The sequence below is a fragment of the Haliotis cracherodii genome, unplaced genomic scaffold (assembly GCF_022045235.1).
Source record: "Haliotis cracherodii isolate W230 unplaced genomic scaffold, xgHalCrac1.p SCAF_4, whole genome shotgun sequence".
In the NCBI taxonomy this organism is placed as follows: Eukaryota; Metazoa; Mollusca; class Gastropoda; order Lepetellida; family Haliotidae; genus Haliotis; species Haliotis cracherodii.
In genome coordinates this window covers 34,538,522-34,560,932 of record NW_027266297.1, presented here as the reverse complement: position 1 = coordinate 34,560,932, position 22,411 = coordinate 34,538,522, and the positions used below count along the sequence as shown (strand labels likewise).

The 22,411-nt window shown below is 39.7% G+C and overlaps 1 protein-coding gene across 7 annotated transcripts in view; it reads right to left on the bottom strand.

Annotated features, from left to right (window-relative positions):
• The window catches only part of LOC139480537 (receptor-type tyrosine-protein phosphatase delta-like), a 396,576-nt gene that overhangs the window by 353,131 nt on the left and 21,034 nt on the right, over positions 1-22,411 (bottom strand). For 5 of the 7 annotated variants that reach the window (XM_071263626.1, XM_071263638.1, XM_071263635.1 and 2 more), the window contains exon 1: positions 6,396-6,474. The exons of 1 other annotated variant lie outside the window; for it this stretch is intronic. The gene's annotated coding sequence lies outside the window, so the exon portion shown is untranslated. Of the gene's footprint in view, positions 1-6,395; positions 6,475-7,517; positions 7,657-22,411 lie in introns of those variants that run through there. One more of the 7 variants, XM_071263627.1, reaches the window with a different exon arrangement.

Genomic DNA, 22,411 nt, shown 5'->3' with positions numbered 1-22,411 from the left:
CACTTATGAATTACTCACAGAAATCATACTCTAGCATTGATCGACTTGTTTCCAAGGCGACGTACATGGTTTGTACCTACACTTATAATTCACGTAACTGTGGCATCATAGGACATACAAACTTGTTTTTTTTTATTTCAAGGTCTTATGAAGCAAAAAAAACAGAATTTACCGTTCTACACCAGTAATTGTATAAAACTGGTAAGCAAATATATATTTGAAATAGAAATTCTGACCTGGTTGAACCTGTGATTAAAATGTTCCTCACATCTTTCTAACTACTTGGCATTACTAATGGATGGTTCTTGAGCTTTGACACTTTTTTCAAATTTCTAAAAATTGAAACAAAAAATCCATAATATGATCGCTTCGTGTTGCACTGAATCCCCTTGTGGTGAACTAAAGCCAGCTAAGCGATGAACAATACCTTCCTGTCTAACCACGCAACTGTATCAATACAAGCCTAATTCCAATTCCTTCCATTCATACATATTTCATCTCCTCCATTACGTCATGTGCTATCATCCACACAACTCTAATAAACTCACTTCACCACATTTTCAAACCATTTCCCTTCCATAATGCATGAAATTGGCCAATGACATATATTACTGAAACCCAGAGCTTCTAACACCAGCAGTGATGCAGAACCTGATGATTAAGTACGTTCGGGGATACCATAACAAGACACTCCGAGAATTCAGGTAAAACCAGACTTGGCAGCCATATTAAAGCTAACTAGCATGTATGTCCACCTGAACTCATCCCTAGGGAAGGGAGTTTGAACATTACATGCTGCGAGGTGATCAAATATTCATCGTGATGAGTGGGAAGGGAATTAACTCGACACAAAACCGCAACTGCCTCAGTGCAAGCCTCACAATGTTTATATGACCGAACCGCCACACAAATACAATTCATCATTGTCCCAGCCCTTACTGATCTGGATCACCATGTTAGTCACTAGTGACATAGATTTTTGTTGTTGAATATCATGTTTCATAAAGAGCGCCCTGATCTCTCATGGAGAAAATTGGATGGGAATTGGTGGAAATTTATGGGGGAATATTTTGCCTATATGGAATTGTTAGGATTTGGGTTTGGAATTGACACATGCTTCCAATTCTTTTAACAGGCTGTCACATCAGGCCTTATTTTAGAGAACATTTTACAAGAGAACAACCATTAATTAGTCCGGGTTGAGATGTTTTGTTAGAGACAAGGAGGAGCAAAAGACATTTTTTTCAAGACATATAGTATTGTCCAGTAAACAACTTAAAACCTGCAGCAAAGTTACATTTTCTCAAAGCAATCAAAATATAAAATGGTAGGTCCATCTTGAGCATATTTGAATAAACGCTTTGCTCTTGGGCGAGTGCAATAGGTCTGTCATCTTGATGATAAATTTGTACAGCTCGGCATGGGATGTGTAACAGTTCGAGCGTAACCTGGACAGATCCGGGATGTGAACCAGGGACCCATGGATCCCGAGGGACACCTCATGCCCAGACAACTGACCCAGCTGTGCCCCTCAACAATAGGGTGAAGAGTGGCCTTTGCCTGGAGCTAGAAAACCAATATGCCCAAAGTGGATGCACTGACATCTTTCTTCAGTGCTGAATGAAGTCAGTCAGTCGACTGATGAGACTTGGGACCTCCTAGGTGGAACCCATCCATGTAAAGACATTCACATTTTGAGGCCATCCAACCATTTTCAGCTGACATTTTCTACCAAGTTCTGGGAACCAGTGTGTCCCCTCAGTCCGCAAACAGTCTCACGAACCAGTCTATCATTGTCTGCAATAACACTAAGGCCTAACAGTCGCCACTCATTAAACCAGGGGTACCTTTTTCCCTTGTGAATTCGTCCATATTAACAAATTTCTGATCAATCAATTATGGAATGCGTGTTACTTATTTAAAGCTGCACTTTGCAATAAACCACCTATGTGATGGCAGCCTGAAAATAATCAGTGTCTGAACCAGACAATCCAGTGATTGACAGTATGAGCAATGATCCACACCGTCAGGGTATGTTGACTTCCCATAACCCAAATCACCAAGCCTGGCCACCGAATCGAGAGGTTGCTGGGGACCAGTTCTTACCCAGAATCCCCTGGGTATAGTCTGTTATGGGCATGGAGTAGTGTTCCTTTGGTTACATATAAAACCAATGTTCTAAGCATGAAACTCAAGGGCTCCTTGTCATAACCCTATCACGGGAATCCATAGATTCTTTCTTTCTTTCTTTTCTTTGTTGTTTATTGCCGAACTCAGCAATATTCCAGCTATATGATGGTGGTGTGTAAATAATCAAGTCTGGGCCAGACATTCCAGTGATTGACATCATGAACGCAATTCGGATACGATAACATGCATCAACCAAGTCAGCGAGCCTGACCAACCAATTCTGTTAAATTGTCGCCTCTGCCGACAATTATAGTCACCTCTTACAACAAGCATGGGTTGCTGAAGATGTATTCAAACCCGGATCTTCAAGGGTGCCATTGATTCAAATAACATAGAAGACCTTAAGGATCCCATTTCAGTCACTGCTGACATTCTCATCAGTGAGTGAGCGAGTATTCGGCAATATTCCAGCAACATCACAAGATGCCGGGGTAGGAGAGACATGGCAACATTCTCATTAAGATCGCCCAAGAGGTGGAATTTCTGGATTAGAGGCTTCTAACTAGTGTATCAACGTCAGTGAGAATGTACAAATCCCACCATGACCTAAGTTCAACACTGCTGGAGGGTTCACACACATTCAGTTGACCAAAATTCAAGAATCTTCGCAGGCTTGGCCAAGACATGAGAACGTGTCAAGGCCATGATATTCCCTTTGATTGCCTATCTTACACTGAGATTAGAGTATTTCTTCATTACCGTGGCTGGAGATGCATACATTATTGAGATGTTCCATCAACAATTCACCAAATACACGTACAGAAGGTAAATAGTGGTTCAGTGATTTGGACTTTCTTGACCTTCTTAGAACCAGTGTTCAGTACCACTGAGATAATGTGTGTGAGCTTTCAGGTTTTTACAAGACATTCAGCTACTTTTAATGATTTTCATTGTATTAAAAAACATAAGGCCTTCTGTGAGAACCTTGTAAATGCAGTGATAGAAATGAACCTAGAAAGTCTACTAGCCCAAAAAGAGATAACAAACAGCCTTTACACTCCCATCCACCTCCACATTTGTTCAAAATTCTATCAACCCTTTAGCATAATTGAAAGGGGCTTGGGCAATAAGCGCTAATGCTAATTCAACCCTTTTTATACTGCAGAAGTAAGCATTGTGCTGTTTAATCACAGTATATATACTCAACTTTTGATAGGAATAATCAGATATGTCAGATATATTAATAGGTTTTGGTTTGTTGGTTTGTTTGTTGTTTTAAAGCCGCACTCAGCAATATTCCAACTATATAACGGCAGTCTGAAAATAATCGAGTCTGGACCAGACAATCCAGTGATTGACATCATGAGCATCGATTATGGCGTGTCAGCTTAATGTGGGAGGCAAGCCCAAGGTGATGCAGGTCTTAGAGGTTTACCACACTGATGAAACCCACAAGCACGGGTAAGGTGCTGACAAACCAAGGAACATAATCGGGGCGAACCAGAATCCAACCACGTTTAGAGGTTCCTGGCACATGAAAGGGACACAACTCTGCACAGCAAACTGTGGCACCTAAGATGACTGGGCCACCTGTACTGCTGTGTCCATTCCTTAGTCTGTCGGTAACACCCTTAGGAGAATCCAGAGGGGGTGTCCAGGGGGTCTAGAACTCTCTCCTTTTCAAAACCAAATGTAGTATGTTGTAGAGTATACCCCCTCCCCCACTAAGAGAGGATATCTTTCATAAATACTGGATCTGCCCTTGACACCATTCTCTTCCTCCTATGCTGGCACTACTAGGGTGTATCGGGAATGTCGAGGATGGTATTATTTCTCCGCTCTGTGCCTGTGGAGAAGGAGGTTGGTTGGTTTGTTGTTTAACGCCACATTCAGCAATATTCCAGCTATATGACGGCGGTCTGTAAAAATTAGAGTCTGGACCAGACAAGCCACTGATAGATATCATGAGCATCAATCCACGCATTTGGGATCGATGACATGCGAGCCTGACCACCCGTCCCCTTAGTCGCCTTTTACCGCAAGCATGGGTTGCTGAAGACCTTTTCTACCCCGGATCTTCATGGGTCTGGAGAAGGAGGGAAGGTGACAAAGAATAAACCATTTCCTGCATTCTGCTGCACGTGTCTAACATATACACACAACAATGTTGAGCTGCTACCTGTCCTTGTTACACAAAACATGTCCACGGAGAAGCTGTGTGGTCCAATACAGGTCCCTTACATGGGACAGGATATTATTCTGATGTTTTCCCCAACACCTTGTGTCATCACTATTTGATAGGATAGTGAGTCATAAACACATGCTCACGATAAAGTCGGAATGATACAATGGACCGGTTTCAGCAGAGATTTCTCATGATGATGAAATGTGTTTTGTCACTTTTAATAGTGAGTGAGTATGGTTTTACACCGCTTTTAGCAATATTCCAACAATATCATGGCGGGGGAGACCAGACATGGGCTTCACATATTGTACCCATGTGGGGAATCAAACCCGGGTCTTCGGCGTGACGAGCGAATGCTTAAACTACTAGGCTACCCAACCGCCCTGTCGCTTTTTAATAACCCACATAAGATTAAGGAGAAAATCATCCTAATCTGCCATAACAGAATAACATTTTGAATAACTCTGAACAAATATTACAAAAGTCACAACATTAAAGTTGATTTTTACATGTTTGCATAACATAAAAACAAATATTTATTTACAAAATTTAACACATTACAAACTGGAGGTTTGTGGATCTTGTACTCAGGCATTATCAAGTTCCCTCTTCTCATTACCCAGAAAATTATTTATATTTCTTTGGAAAAATGGTGCAAACTGGAAATGTAATTTTCCGCTGCCATACAGCATACAAGGACATCGAGCGTATCATGTTCACCATTAATTCCAGACAGTTGCAAGGAAGACGGCACACTTTTCCAAACCAATTTACAGAAAACTGTAAGTAAAAAAGCAACCTGCTATAAAAAAACAAATCCTATTCACCTAATTTGACACCTACATGTACCAAGCTATTTACTCTGTTAAAATATGTAGAAGTATCTAGGGCATCTGAAACATTTATCTTTGGAACTATTTCTCTTTTCACACATACAGTAATGCCTAATCAAAACAAAATTTGCGTCAAGGTCGTATAGATTATGTAAACTGAGAAAAATATCTTGTCTACTTAAAGAGATATGCAGCTTACCAAACCACTTGTCCTGAACATAAATAGATGATCATACTTTTCCATGGCAACCAGTATTTTTAGATTTTCTTTTCTACAAATCTTTGATGATGAAGAATCAAAGATTCTTTCAGATCAGTTTGCTTTGTGTTTTGTGATGTCAATTTTCTTTACTGCCTTATGAACCAACATGTGAGCCAAATATTAAATATGTCTGCCAGTGATTCAGACTCTGGTCGAAGATGATGGTGGATGACCCAATTGCTGCACAAGGGTCTTATTTCTGCGCGTTGCTAACAAACCAAATTTTACAAAGAAAGGTTTTTTATCTTTATTCTAAACCTAAAGGAAGATAAAAATATTTCACAAATTGACAAAATTCTGTACTTCAGGCAAGAATTTTTTTTAAAGGATATCTTAATTCGAAAAACATACAATTTAATTGTCAAATGATTTAAAGATACAAAGGTTGGGAGATTAAAAAGGATTTGCATTTCAAAAGCTTTAAGATATGAAAACAAACCCACAAACCAATTCCAGCATAAATTTCCAATCTCCACAGCCCTGTTGAACCAAGGAAAACTTCTCAAAAATCAAGAATTTCACTCAAAAAGATAATCTGCAAAGACACCAAAATAGATTTTGTTTGCCCAAAATGAAGAAAATTCTATCCTTCAACATTCCCCATTCCATTCCTTAACTAAACCAAGACCAATCAATCAACGGCTTATCAACATATTTCAATATTCTTGATAAACCATGCCCTTGTCAAGTTAAAAAGATTCAATAAAAGCCCTCCAGCAGACAAAATACTCTACAGCAAATGAAGACATAGAACCTAATGTATAGGCACATCCAGCAAGAGCTGGCGATGACATCATTGTTGCCTGCCGAGAGTACCTCATGCTGATGCTAAAATATACATGAACTAACAGGACTGCTTCCCAAGAAACCCCAGCCCAGAATACTGGCTATCAAACCCTAACTCTATTCACAACCCTAATTTCATGATCCAAACCTTCCCCTTTCCCTATCAACAATACAGAGAAAATTGAAAAAGAATATTTACCGTGGTTTTAGTTTCTACTCCATAGATGGCGGAACTGTCATGCCATGACAAATACACCTCGAAGAGAACAATAATCCGATTTGCTGGTAAACAGTCTCATTAACATAAATGCCGACCATAGATAAGATCGCAGAATTCAATCAGCAATCAATAATGGCTACTCACACTGCATGGCATTTTCTGCCTTTGTGAGCTGTTTTCATAAACGAAAGTTTCTACCCTCACAGAGAGAGAAAAACAGCTTTATGAATATTTTAATGCATAAAATATAAAAGTTAACAAAAAAGTGCAGTTCTGTTTCAAGTATATGCAAGCATATACACAACGTTGGGCTTACTCAATCCTCCAGCCTACCAGGTCTGTATCATATACTCTGCAAATCCATCCGGGATCAGGACTGTTTGTCTTTGAGAAGATAATGATATAAAACATATACCACTAGGATTTCAGAAGATTTTGCAAATATGGCAGTGAAATTCCATATCGGTTGCCATAGGAACAGCCATGAAATTTATGCTGAACTTTAACCTGTTTTCTATTCATGTTCATTTAATCAGATGTTCAGTGATAAATGGTACTTAACGCGAACAACATAAACTTTGCAAGGAAGAGAAAATGTTAGAAATTATGCTACCTGTTAACTTGGTTTGTAGCTTTGTTCTCTGTCTACAAGATAAACACCTAGTATATATATTGTAATATTTTTACGCCGTCTTAGATCACTTCCGGTCAAAGTTAGAGACGTGCCTTTTTATGATAAGAATGCGAAATCAATTACAGAAAAGGTTAAGGACAAACTTTAACATATTTTACAGCTATTCTTGTTCTCAAAACAATCCAAATCATTTCAAACTGAACACATTTAAAGTAAACATATTTTTCATTTTTTATTTGACATTTAATTTCTAAAACCGGAAAAGTAACTTACATGAGATGGAGAAAAGATTCCTATTTTTTGTAACAGTTTTAAACAATTACTGATATCAGTTGACTAAAATTAATAAAAGAAAAACAAAAATCATCGTCCAATCATTATCTTTCAAAGAAAACGAACAGGTGTCATGAACATTTCATGGAACAATAAAAGCAGACGTAAATGTGGAATAAACAAGATGTACAAACCTTATAACAGGCCGAACATATGAAATATCCAGAAACGAGAAACAGTGTATCCAATAAAGTGGCGACAGTTCATGTCCGTCCAGAATGAAATTGGCAAGGTTTTTCCATGGAGCCAACAACTGGGCTGGTGTGTGTAGTATCACAGCGATACGTAGTCCCTGCAAGATGCGAGATCAATGCTCTATACAAGAGCGCTCCACCGCTAGCCAATATCGGCTAGCTAGAGTCAATTGATCAGCATGGTTATCACTCAATAGAGACATATTAGGCCTCAATATTGCTTATTGCTCTGCAGCCTCGTAACCAAGAAGGGTCCCTCCATGTCAGTACAAGCATGGTACTAATACACTTTATGTCAAGGATTCTTCTAAATTTGCTAGGGCAAGAAATGGCCGAAGTAATGGTAATGAGTTTTGTGCCGAAAATGAGCGCAACAAAGAGCGACATACTTTCAACCTGCAACAAGTGTACTTGTCAACCAGGTTAAAGGCCTGTTGCATTGAAATCATGATCACTAACAACGACATTCATTCTCGTTTTAATAATTTCATCAGGACTGTCTGGTTAAGTAAGCGGTGACGAGTCATCTATTTATTGTCAAACCAGACACCCTGTTCCTGAGACCAGTGTTATTTTGGTCAGCAGTCACAGGCCCCGCGTGATACCATCTATCTATTATGGATTATACATACTTTTGTCTACTGTTCCAGACTAAGTCGCAGCTATATAAATAATTCCAGATTACCCCGTCCAAATTCAGACAGGAAGGCCAATATTATATTCTCTACAACCTGAGATCTGAGAAATATTAGACACTGTGAAATAGTTCTACTGCTTCAATGTTATTTGTAAGCAGGAATGCTGACGTGAGGAAGACTCTAATTACTGCCAGTATAGAAACATGAAGAGGGAAAATGTACAAAGCATAATTGGTGAGTGACCAAGTTTGATTTAACACTGCCTGCAACAGTATTCAAGTTATATCACTGCCTGACAGCTTGATGTGGGAGGAGATCCTGAAGTGATGCAGGTCGAAGAAGTCTCCCACTTTGATGAAAACCATGACCATGGTTCTGGTAACCTGGCAACGACCAGGGCAAACCTCGATTCCAACTGACTATCATAGGTTTCTGGTATGTCAAAGGGACACAACTCTGCACAGCGAACTATGACACAAAGACACCTGGGACCTTGCCTCGATCATGCCTCCTAATGGGTCAGGGAATGAGTGTTGTACCATGCTGTAGTCAATGATCTAGATATATCAAGATGGCCAGCAAATATACCATGACCTGTTCAGCCATGTCACCAACTGTTACAGTCCTCGCCACTTGAAACAGAAACAGGAAATAACGTGATTGTTAATGAACAAAGATAGCTGCATGTGTAATAATACTTACAAAGTGAAAGCAAGCTATTCCGGCAATAGGAGTAAGTGAGTGAGTTTGGTTTTACACCGCTTTTAGCAATATCATGGCAGGGGACACCAGAAATGGGCTTCACACATTTTACCCATGTCGAGAATCGAACACGGGTCTTCGGCGTGATGGGCAAACGATGATAGGAACACACCAATGACAATAATTGCAAAGTGGACTTTTCAAGAAACATCCCTTTCGCTGGCGATATACATTGTCATTAAGTTTTGATCACATGGCTACAATCTAGGGGATAGAGTTATGAAGTATTACCGGTATACTGGTGCACCACGATTTGAAATACTTATCAATGCATATCACAATATGTTTGGAAATTCTGCCATATTGCGTTTTTTTCAAAACTGCATATTTTCATCTTGTTGGCAAGTTTACATAAGTGACAAGCTGATATCAATCACGAAATTGGGAACTGATAACTGTGATTGACAAATCAGAACTATTCGCGACCAGCTTCCTGTATATAATGTGTTTATTACGCCTGTGTTGTGAACATAGCAACATCCAACAAAATCGCGGACAACTACCAAATTGTCCAAAATGTGGGTTATTATTATTTGGGTTCATTACAAATAACAGATGAAAGAAAGCATGCAAAATATTGTGGTATGTATTGCGATACATGATTCATTGTTGCAATAAATAGCACTTCTGGGTAAGGATCGGCAGTCATGTGACTGCAAGCAGTTGTATTTAGAAGTGCATGAATCTTGAACTAGATCAATAGTGCTGTACCTACATTACTAGCACAAACTGAAAGAAAAAATGTGCAGACAGCATTTAATGTGCTTTTTGCCTAGTTAGCACCCTGAACTGGTGAGCGAAAGTGTATATGGGCTTTGAGAAGAAAAACATTACTATATTAAGTGAGTGTGTGAGTGAGTGACTTTACTGTCAGAAGTATTTCATTTATATCATGGCTCCATAATGTCTGTCAAATATCAGAGTGTAATGTGTAAGTGTAACATAAATGTTTATCATCTTGGAGTGAGTGAGTTGGGTTTAACGCCGCTTTAAACAGTTTTCCAGTTATATCGCGGCGTGTCAGCTTAATGTGGGAGGAAAGTCCGAAGTGATGCAGGTCTCAGACGTTTACCACTTCGGTGAAACCAACGAGCACGGGTATGGTGCTGACAAACCTAGAAACATAACCGGGGCGAACCGGGATTCAAAACCACAATCATAGGTTTCTGGTGTGTCCAAGGGACGCAACTCTGCACAGCGAATCGCGGGGCCTTAGACGACTGGGTCACCTGTGCCCCCTTTTCATCTTGGAGAAACCCCTGGGCAAGGGTATTGTGCTGACAAACCAAGGATCATAATCAGGGCAGGTCTGACATTAGACTCCATGATAAGCAGATCCTGGCATGAGGAAGGGATGTAACTCTGCACAGTGAATTGCTACATGAAGAGTTGGACACTTTACCACTAAATCCATGGCATTCATCAAGCCTTACTCTCCTCATTTGACTGCAGGCCCAAATGAAGCTTTCCTACTTTATTGAAACCTTCAGTAATTGAAACAGAATGACCTGATTTATCATCAATATTCATACCAGTAATTTATCACCTTGTCAGAGATTTTGCAGACCACATATGTATGGCAGAATATTCCCCTTTCTAAACAGTGTTTTTCACATGTTTGCAGCAGTCTGTTGTGAAACATTACTGTATTGATTTGTGTGTATAACTACTAGGCTAGATGGCAAGTACATGCAGAGTCAAACAGCATCATCCATCTATCTTGATGGTCTAAACATCAATACTCTCACCAATGGCCGTGGGATACACCCAACTCTTTGAAAATGTCATACTCAAATTATTGTAGAGATCTATATCCCGGACTGTCAAACAGAATTTTTTCGAGGTCAAACTGTTTTGGTTTTTTTTCTTAACTCTGCACTCCAGATTATTCCACCTATATGATGGTGGCCTCTACATAATCAAATCTGGACCCAACAAACCAATGATTGATATAGTGACTGTCTGGGTATGATGGCATGCTGCAAATCAAATCACCCAGCTGGCCACCCAATGCATGAAGTCACCTCATATGACAAAGACTTGTTTCTGCAAGCCAATTCTAACCAGGAGTCCATACTATGAAGATCAAACTGATCTTGGCCCAGTTTTGACCTTTACTTCTGACAATAAGTATGTGATACTGGGGAGGTTTGAGCCATTTTGATCTGGGAATCACGTCACTGCGATATTTAACACTTTTACTCTGCTCTGTTAAATGTCAATACAACAAAAGAAAATGGTAGATGTTCCAACCATGGTGGTTTGTCCATTGTCAACCACATAAGGGAGCAGCAGATTAAGCTTGCGGTTTAAGAGTCGGTTCATCCCACTGATGACTCGGGTTTGATTCCCCAAATCAGTTTGTGAAGCTAATGTCTGGGTCCCATTCCATGTGGTCTTAGCGCAAAGTCAACATTAATGTATGGGAGTTACGATCGTCTTTACACTAAGATCACTTTGTGGAACAAGGTCGATATGGTTCAAATATTTCTGAAAGCATTGTTAACAATATTCACTCACTCCAACCAATCACAAAAAATATATCATTTTCGGCTTATAATTTTACCAAATAAAGACACTACTTCCTGAAGTTACTTCCATTACTTCTACTGTATTTTACTAAAAGCGATTCATAAATACATGCTTAAGATATAGTTGGAATCTTAAAATGGACTCTTCTTTAAGCAGAGCTATCTTAAGATTATGGAATGAATTTTGTCTCATTTATTTCCATAACAATAGCTTTGAACTTCTCATAACCAATCAAACACACTGAATAACATGTCTCGATCTGCAGTTTTCAAGGACGTTTAAAAGTAGATATTTGTGGAACAGAAATAGCCATGACATATTTGACAGATATGTATGTATCGCTATGTGCGATATGCATAGAATCAATACTGAGCGGCTCCCAGCAACAATAGCCCTGGCTAGTATTCTCCAGAAAGCAGTGCATATGCCCAATCACACACGGTGGAGTGTCAGGTCCTTCAAGGGTACACCATTATTAAGCACTTCAGCAGTTGTTATTGAGAACGATTCTGCTTCTCTCCCAGTCAGTGATATTCATTTATTGCCAAATATACCCATTAGTGTGATGGAGTTGAGTTAATGCTTGTCTGTTTGTTTGTTGTTTTCGCCGCACTCAGCAATATTCCAGCTATATGACGGCGGTCTGTAAATAATGGAGTCCGGACCAGTCAATCCAGTGATTGACATCATGAGCATCGATCCACGCAATTGGGATCAATGACATGCATCAACCATGTCAGCGAGCCTGACCACCCGATCCTGTTAGTCGCCTTTCACGGCAAGCATGGGTTGCTGAAGACCTATTCTACCCAGGATCTTCACGGGTCCTGGGTACATAACACACCATCAATTTTGTCACTGAACAAACCCATGAGCCATGAAGTCGCCTTCTCTGACCATGATAAGATACTGAAGGCCAATTCTAACACAGAAACCCTATGGGTAGATGATTGAGAGAGTCAGGTAGTCTTGAATGAGTGGGTGTATCTTGTTTTAGCCTAAGCAATATCCAATATACATGAGATGTAAATATCTAGACGAGCCAGACAAACCAGTGGTTGATAGCACGAACAACAATCACTCGTGTCTGAGTACCATGATAGATTTTCAACCAGGTCATTCATTGTTACAGTTTTAAGTTTTTGCTCTTGCGAGAGCATGAGGTCGTTGGGACTTTTGTCAAAGGAGTTCAGCTCTCAAATTATGAAAAGTATTTGGTATTGGGGACCTATACTCCAAACCTTCATGGGGGCCACCTCCTTATCAAGACAATGCTGTGCAATTCTTTGGCAGAAACCTATGATCAAATCATATTGATCATGGGTTCAAATCCCTGTTCAAATCCCCGTTTCTAAGAATGTCAGCACCATATCTGTGTTTGTGGATTTCACCAAAGTGGTAAGCATCTGAGACGTGCATTAATTTGAGGTTTTTCTTCAACATCAAGTCAACATTCCATGACATAACTCAAATACTGTTCAAAGCAGCATTAAACCCAACTCACTCTCTCAAGGAGGAAAAAGGTTGGTAAAAGGTGCATAGTGAGCCAAGGATTTGTGTTAGTACCACTTAAAATAGTCTTTCAGTTGTCATGTTATGTCCACTTGTCAACAGAACGCCCAGTGAAGCAAAGAAGGCAAGTGGTTGTGGACCTTAATGGGACCCATGAACCATCTTACCATCTTCCCAAAGCAAGGGAGTTAACTGACTATAAAAGTCCAGTTTCAAGTTTTGGCGAACTGGGCTGGAATTATGGAGTTACATTTTGGCTGGACCAATGCAAAGTCCAATCAAAATCGCGGAACGAAATCTTCATGTAACAGTTCATAAAATGCTGTGCAGATTTTGGTCAATTGCAGGATTTCCAAAGCATCTGTACCATCAACTTAGCGTCAACAAGTATTTTCAAAATCCTTTCATATTTATAATCAAGGTGCTCACGTGATTTGATGCACTACGCGAAGTAAGACCTATTACAATATAGATCTGATTATCAGTCAGATCATCTTGACTTGGAGCCATCATTAAGTTTGAAGAAAATGCAAGTGATTTGAGAGGTGGAATATGATTGGTCAATTGGAGGGACATAGAAGGGACATAACTCATAATAGCCACTGGTGGCACAACGATCAAGTCCAGAAATTGGAAACTGGACTTTTACAGTCAGTTAACACCTTGCTTTGGGAAGATGGGTGCTGACAGAGCAAGCAACCATATCCAAACTACCACTGGACCCCGATCCTAAATCATAATGTAGGAGTGCATCGCTAAGAATAAGACTTTCCTCCCACATATATAACCGAAAAGCTATTCAAAGCAGCATTAAACCACTCACGCACTGATTTACAAATCTTGCAGTCCACATAAACATTTCCGGAAGCAGACCAAAAAAGCACAAAAATACCATGTTCATCTAAACTTGGATAAACATACAAAAACGTTCCAGGAATAATTGAGGTGAGGGACAGGGTCAATGTGAAATATGAGACATTATTTCCCTTGAGGTATGGCCACTATAGGATCTAAATAGGGGTGAAGTATGGCACTGAACTTAACATATGCACATCACATTTCGCTATTCCCTTGAAGATGGGAACAGAAGCCAGAGGGGAGCACCCTCAACAGGGAGCAGCGACGGCCATATTGACATTACTGACCACTCACAACATGTGTTTCCCAGGACAAAATATGAACATGTTTCTTCATTACACCAGAGAGTAAAAGGAGTATCTGTGTGTGTCTCTCACTAGCAATGGCCGAAGCTGTGGTATTGCACACAGAAGGAAATGAGCCGTGTAAACAATTCAAGTAAGCAGAACTAAAACTCAAAATCCAATTTGCAGATGCTCTCACTGGCGTCAAGCAGTAAACAGGGGACATAACTCCACCAACAGTTTAAACCTAATTTATTACCAACATTGATTCCGAACTGATAGGGTTTTCTTCAAAGGAAGAGTTAATGTCAATTTTTTAAAATTTGCTGTAATTTTTCTACCTTCAGACACAACTTAAAAGAGTGGACAGATTTTGTCATCATTAACAAACTAGTCTAACAGACATAAACACCATGGAAATTACAAGCACGTTAGCAAGAGCCAGTTTTTACACGCTTCCATCAATATCCAAGTCCTATCTCAGCAGAATCACCAGGAAACGGCTTCACACATTGCACACATGAGCTGGACACGGATCTACATCAGGAAGTGGGTGGAATCTGCTGTAAATTTTCCAACTGATATTCATTAACAGTATGAGGTGTTATACACGGGGAGATCCTGTTTCAATATCAGCATGGCTAGAATATCTGAAGCTCATAGCCATGTGACTTCCCTCACTGCATATTTCTTGTCTACCATCTCCATGTTAGCAGGGTTAGAAACTAACAGTTTTTGTCCACCAGTCCTTATAATGATTACATATAGCAAACCCCTTAAAATGGGCCAATTTCTACTAGTCCCTTATGATACCTTAACTATTCGGCACTTTGGTAAGGACTACAGGACTAGTGCCAATTTCTAACGCTGGTTAGATAGCCAGATTGACATGATGCATATCATCATATCCCAATTGCATAGATTGATGTCAATCACTGGATCATCTGGTCAAGACTTAATTATTTACAGTCATACTGTCAATACTGTCATTTAGCTGAAATATCCGGCGGTGAACAACAAACAAAACTCAGTCTTCACTACAAAATATATTTTAAACAACATATCTCTGATGCCGAACTTTGGTCCAGTATATAACAACATATTCTTCAATATTTCACTAATTGTCTTGATTCTCTGCTGCACGTGTTACACAGCAACCATGATTCACAATTGTAGAGTTGCTCTGTGAACACAGATCCATACTAAGGGCCATCCTTTATATTGGCAGTTATATCATCCCTTATTTTCCTTGGCCAATTGGTAAACATTCAATGTTCCACTGTGTAGGTTGTGTGTCAAAAACTGAAAATTATTTAAGAATGTTTTATAACATAAGATATTTATGATCTAAGAATGTTATATCATTCCACAGAACTTTCACTTCCACATTCCACTTAAATTGATAGAAGCATTCATGTTGTTTCATCTGCTCTTAATCAACCAATCCATCATGTCAAATCAGACTAAAACACTTCCCTTGCCACGTTGTGCCTAACTTGAAAAGATCAAAATAAAAAACTATTGAAACTATTACTCAATAAACAAACAAACTATAAATAATATTGGCATTAATTTTGTTTCGTATAATTTTTGATCAACCAATCCATCTTGGCCAATCAGATTTAAAAAACAACACTTTAAAGTCTTATCAGGTCTTAAAAAGCGTTCCAAATATGGTCACTCGGGCATCTGAAAGACGGTGCCTCAGACATTACGGATATGGTGTCACAGAGATTCTAGATTTGGTGCCTCAGACATTCCAGATATAGTGCCACAGAGATTCTAGATATGGTGTCTCAGACATTCCGGATATGGTGTCACAGACATTCTAGATATGGTGCCACAGACATTTCAGATATGGTACCACAGACATTCAAGATATGGTGCCTCAGACATTCCGGATATGGTGCCTCAGACATTCCGGATATGGTACCACAGACATTCAAGATATGGTGCCTCAGACATTCCGGATATGGTGCCTCAGACATTCCGGATATGGTACCACAGACATTCTAAATATGGTGCCACAGACATTCCAGATATGGTGCCTCAGGCTATCAATTGGTGAGTTTAGGTGAAATTTTATAGTGCTAGCTCACTGAGATACCATGCTGCAGTTTAACATGAATACCCCACTCAGACACAGTATACTGACTCCGAGCTGACCAGTCCTTGTTTTAGCCCTTAATACTGAGCGCCAGACAGGGGAAAGTCGTACCATCTTGTAACGTCATTTGGTATGACACTTTACCACTAGACCACGGAGGCGGAGTACTATAGATACTGTGCCTGACAAATTCATGATATGGTGCCGCCTGTGTAACCAGTGACATCCAGCCACTCAGAGGTCTACTTTGTAGGGATTCTGGAGTACAATAACTGTTTGGCCGAGAACCCACAACTCCTTCCCAGGAACACGAACAAGGGAAGCTGGAAGTCCGACAAGAAGCAAGACAATGCCAACTTATCTTGTCATGTCTAGATTAGAACAACTGTTCTTAAAATATGATCATAAACAAAATCTGAGAATTACAAGACAAAGTGCCTGGAAAGAGAATGACTTGCTGAGTACACAAAGAGAGAAATCAGGAGATGTGCTACACAAAGACACAGATGAATAACAATCATAGCTCTGAGATTATTGCCAGGATCTGAGTCAGGAGAGAGAATATGGTTCATTACTTGCCACACCCAGTATGTCAGAAGGATGAACAAGCAGAGCTGGATCAGTTTTCCAAGGGTCATGTGCACTTTCTATTTAAGTGAGTGAGTGAGTGAGTGAGTGAGTGAGTGAGTGAGTGAGCGAGCGAGCGAGTTTATGCTGCTTTTAGCAGTATGTCAAAAGGATGAACAAGCAGAGCTGAATCAGTTTTCCAAGGGTCATGTCCACTTTCTATTTGAGTGAGTGAGTGAGTGAGTGAGAGTGAGTGCTTACGCTGCTTTTAGCAACATTCAAACAATATCACAGCGGGGGACACCAGGAATGCACTTCATACATTGTACCCATGTCGGGAATCAAACCCAGGTCTTCGGCCTGACAAGCGAAAGCTTTAACCACTTAGCTACCCAACTACCCCAAAACTGCAAGTGAAATATATCTTATCAAAAGATTACATTATGTTCATATACTCTTCTCGTACAACATGTGATCACGGACGACACAAACAGGAATTAATCATGAAGACATGAAACTCTTTTGGATAATATCTTTTTTCGTCTGTCATAATATTTCAGGGCTACCTCTTCACACTCATGGGCCCCAAAAGGTATCCAATTTAACTTCTCCTTAAGCCACTAACAGTGTCTGATAGGTTTAATATTTGTGAAATTGGCTTTTGTTGATTTAAGTCTGTATATTTTCATGTGGTAACTCATACTATGATGTAAAAGCTTTTGTACTTTAGTCTGTCCGCCTGCATGTCTGTCTGTCTGTCTGAAATTGTCTTTCATGTGGCTTATCAATAAGTTTATTTATTTGTTGTGTAACACCACACTCAGCAATATTCCAGCCATAGGATGGCAGACTGTAAACAATATAGTCAAGACCAGACAATCCAGTGATCGATGACTTGATATGACCAATGATCCACACCGCCAGGGTACAGTGAGTGAGTGAGTATGGTTTTACTTCACTTTTAGCAATATTCCAGCAATATCACGGCGGGGGGACACCAGAAATGGGCTTCACACATTGTACCATTGTCGCAAATCGAACCCGGGACTTCGGCGTCACGAGCGAACGCTTTAACCACAAGGCTACCCGACCGACCCTACAGTGACATGTTATCAATTAAGTCAATGAAGCTGACAACCTGATCCATTAAGTTTGACCAGCATAAATTGATGACGACCAATTCAAACCTGGAATCCCCACTGGGAAAGTATTAAGCCAGGGATGAGTATACTTAGAAGTCCACATCACCATCACAATTAGTATTGATCACAGTTGCACGCAAAGAAAAAATATTGATTCTTACCGTAACTGTTTGTCATAATAACTGTAACATCTAACACTAAATAGTGGTGAAAATTAGAAGTGAAAACGTAAATACGTTCATCCATTGCGCCATACTTGACACTGCCAACTGTAAATTGTGTGCCAGGTACACGACCATCATGTCCATGAAAAGATGGCTTATGCCCAACAGGTAAGAGCACATGTAAGTATCATGATACGTATCGGATCATGAGCAAGGTATCGTGATACATACCAGATAACACAGTTGGTGTATTGCCCAGCCCTAATAAAAATACATCCTCTCAGAATGTCAGTATAGTTGTCAATTTTTCAAAAGTAATACTAAACAAAGAAACAAATAACAACTTTCCTCCACATCTATTTGTGGAGGCTTCAGAACCCCATCAACAGCGTTACAAATTGGCACTAGTCCTGTAGTCCTTGCCAAACTGCGCAAAAGTTAAGGTATCACCAGGACCAGGGCAAGCATGGGTTGCTGAAGCTTTAAGGGTTTGGCTATATGTTATCATTATAAGGACAAGTGGACTGGCTGAGGCCACTTTGTGAAACTAAAACCATGGCTCTGCTCTTCAAACCACAAAGTGATCTTAGTGCCACGACTGATGTAAGTCTATTTTACAAAAGTTGAGATAATCTTTGCACAAAGATGAGCTTGTGAAACAGAATTTAGGGCTTCGTTTCACAAAACGATCTAAGCACTACAATTGATGTAAGCCTATGATATGAGAGTTGTGAGAAACAGAATCGAGGGATCGTTTCTGAAAACAAACTTAGCACTACATTTCATGTAATTGTATGTTAAAGTATGGGAGTTACATATGGAACAGGTCCAAGGTCGTCAGCGTAAAGAAGGGCTAACACCACATGGCCCCCACCTGTTAATAGAAGCAACACAAAGCAGCCAGTGTGAGCAAGAAAGGGTCCTGAGGTCCTTGAGGGTTGCTGTTGTAGTCTTTGAATTAAGGGACCCCATATTGTTTCATTCTTAGCATTAGGGTTACGGCAAGCACGTTTTAAGCTCAATTTTGTGCACATGAAAGCCTCTCTAATAACGTCTAATATCGACCAACAAATCAAGCATACATTGTCAGCACTTCTTTCGAACAAAACATCCTTGTCATAGTAAACATAGTTTATGAAGGCATTATTTCAAGACATCACAACATGTTATGTCCACTTGTCAACAGAACGCCCAGTGAAGCAAAGAAGGCAAGTGGTTGTGGACCTTAATGGGACCCATGAACCATCTTACCATCTTCCCAAAGCAAGGGAGTTAACTGACTATAAAAGTCCAGTTTCAAGTTTTGGCGAACTGGGCTGGAATTATGGAGTTACATTTTGGCTGGACCAATGCAAAGTCCAATCAAAATCGCGGAACGAAATCTTCATGTAACAGTTCATAAAATGCTGTGCAGATTTTGGTCAATTGCAGGATTTCCAAAGCATCTGTACCATCAACTTAGCGTCAACAAGTATTTTCAAAATCCTTTCATATTTATAATCAAGGTGCTCACGTGATTTGATGCACTACGCGAAGTAAGACCTATTACAATATAGATCTGATTATCAGTCAGATCATCTTGACTTGGAGCCATCATTAAGTTTGAAGAAAATGCAAGTGATTTGAGAGGTGGAATATGATTGGTCAATTGGAGGGACATAGAAGGGACATAACTCATAATAGCCACTGGTGGCACAACGATCAAGTCCAGAAATTGGAAACTGGACTTTTACAGTCAGTTAACACCTTGCTTTGGGAAGATGGGTGCTGACAGAGCAAGCAACCATATCCAAACTACCACTGGACCCCGATCCTAAATCATAATGTAGGAGTGCATCGCTAAGAATAAGACTTTCCTCCCACATATATAACCGAAAAGCTATTCAAAGCAGCATTAAACCACTCACGCACTGATTTACAAATCTTGCAGTCCACATAAACATTTCCGGAAGCAGACCAAAAAAGCACAAAAATACCATGTTCATCTAAACTTGGATAAACATACAAAAACGTTCCAGGAATAATTGAGGTGAGGGACAGGGTCAATGTGAAATATGAGACATTATTTCCCTTGAGGTATGGCCACTATAGGATCTAAATAGGGGTGAAGTATGGCACTGAACTTAACATATGCACATCACATTTCGCTATTCCCTTGAAGATGGGAACAGAAGCCAGAGGGGAGCACCCTCAACAGGGAGCAGCGACGGCCATATTGACATTACTGACCACTCACAACATGTGTTTCCCAGGACAAAATATGAACATGTTTCTTCATTACACCAGAGAGTAAAAGGAGTATCTGTGTGTGTCTCTCACTAGCAATGGCCGAAGCTGTGGTATTGCACACAGAAGGAAATGAGCCGTGTAAACAATTCAAGTAAGCAGAACTAAAACTCAAAATCCAATTTGCAGATGCTCTCACTGGCGTCAAGCAGTAAACAGGGGACATAACTCCACCAACAGTTTAAACCTAATTTATTACCAACATTGATTCCGAACTGATAGGGTTTTCTTCAAAGGAAGAGTTAATGTCAATTTTTTAAAATTTGCTGTAATTTTTCTACCTTCAGACACAACTTAAAAGAGTGGACAGATTTTGTCATCATTAACAAACTAGTCTAACAGACATAAACACCATGGAAATTACAAGCACGTTAGCAAGAGCCAGTTTTTACACGCTTCCATCAATATCCAAGTCCTATCTCAGCAGAATCACCAGGAAACGGCTTCACACATTGCACACATGAGCTGGACACGGATCTACATCAGGAAGTGGGTGGAATCTGCTGTAAATTTTCCAACTGATATTCATTAACAGTATGAGGTGTTATACACGGGGAGATCCTGTTTCAATATCAGCATGGCTAGAATATCTGAAGCTCATAGCCATGTGACTTCCCTCACTGCATATTTCTTGTCTACCATCTCCATGTTAGCAGGGTTAGAAACTAACAGTTTTTGTCCACCAGTCCTTATAATGATTACATATAGCAAACCCCTTAAAATGGGCCAATTTCTACTAGTCCCTTATGATACCTTAACTATTCGGCACTTTGGTAAGGACTACAGGACTAGTGCCAATTTCTAACGCTGGTTAGATAGCCAGATTGACATGATGCATATCATCATATCCCAATTGCATAGATTGATGTCAATCACTGGATCATCTGGTCAAGACTTAATTATTTACAGTCATACTGTCAATACTGTCATTTAGCTGAAATATCCGGCGGTGAACAACAAACAAAACTCAGTCTTCACTACAAAATATATTTTAAACAACATATCTCTGATGCCGAACTTTGGTCCAGTATATAACAACATATTCTTCAATATTTCACTAATTGTCTTGATTCTCTGCTGCACGTGTTACACAGCAACCATGATTCACAATTGTAGAGTTGCTCTGTGAACACAGATCCATACTAAGGGCCATCCTTTATATTGGCAGTTATATCATCCCTTATTTTCCTTGGCCAATTGGTAAACATTCAATGTTCCACTGTGTAGGTTGTGTGTCAAAAACTGAAAATTATTTAAGAATGTTTTATAACATAAGATATTTATGATCTAAGAATGTTATATCATTCCACAGAACTTTCACTTCCACATTCCACTTAAATTGATAGAAGCATTCATGTTGTTTCATCTGCTCTTAATCAACCAATCCATCATGTCAAATCAGACTAAAACACTTCCCTTGCCACGTTGTGCCTAACTTGAAAAGATCAAAATAAAAAACTATTGAAACTATTACTCAATAAACAAACAAACTATAAATAATATTGGCATTAATTTTGTTTCGTATAATTTTTGATCAACCAATCCATCTTGGCCAATCAGATTTAAAAAACAACACTTTAAAGTCTTATCAGGTCTTAAAAAGCGTTCCAAATATGGTCACTCGGGCATCTGAAAGACGGTGCCTCAGACATTACGGATATGGTGTCACAGAGATTCTAGATTTGGTGCCTCAGACATTCCAGATATAGTGCCACAGAGATTCTAGATATGGTGTCTCAGACATTCCGGATATGGTGTCACAGACATTCTAGATATGGTGCCACAGACATTTCAGATATGGTACCACAGACATTCAAGATATGGTGCCTCAGACATTCCGGATATGGTGCCTCAGACATTCCGGATATGGTACCACAGACATTCAAGATATGGTGCCTCAGACATTCCGGATATGGTGCCTCAGACATTCCGGATATGGTACCACAGACATTCTAAATATGGTGCCACAGACATTCCAGATA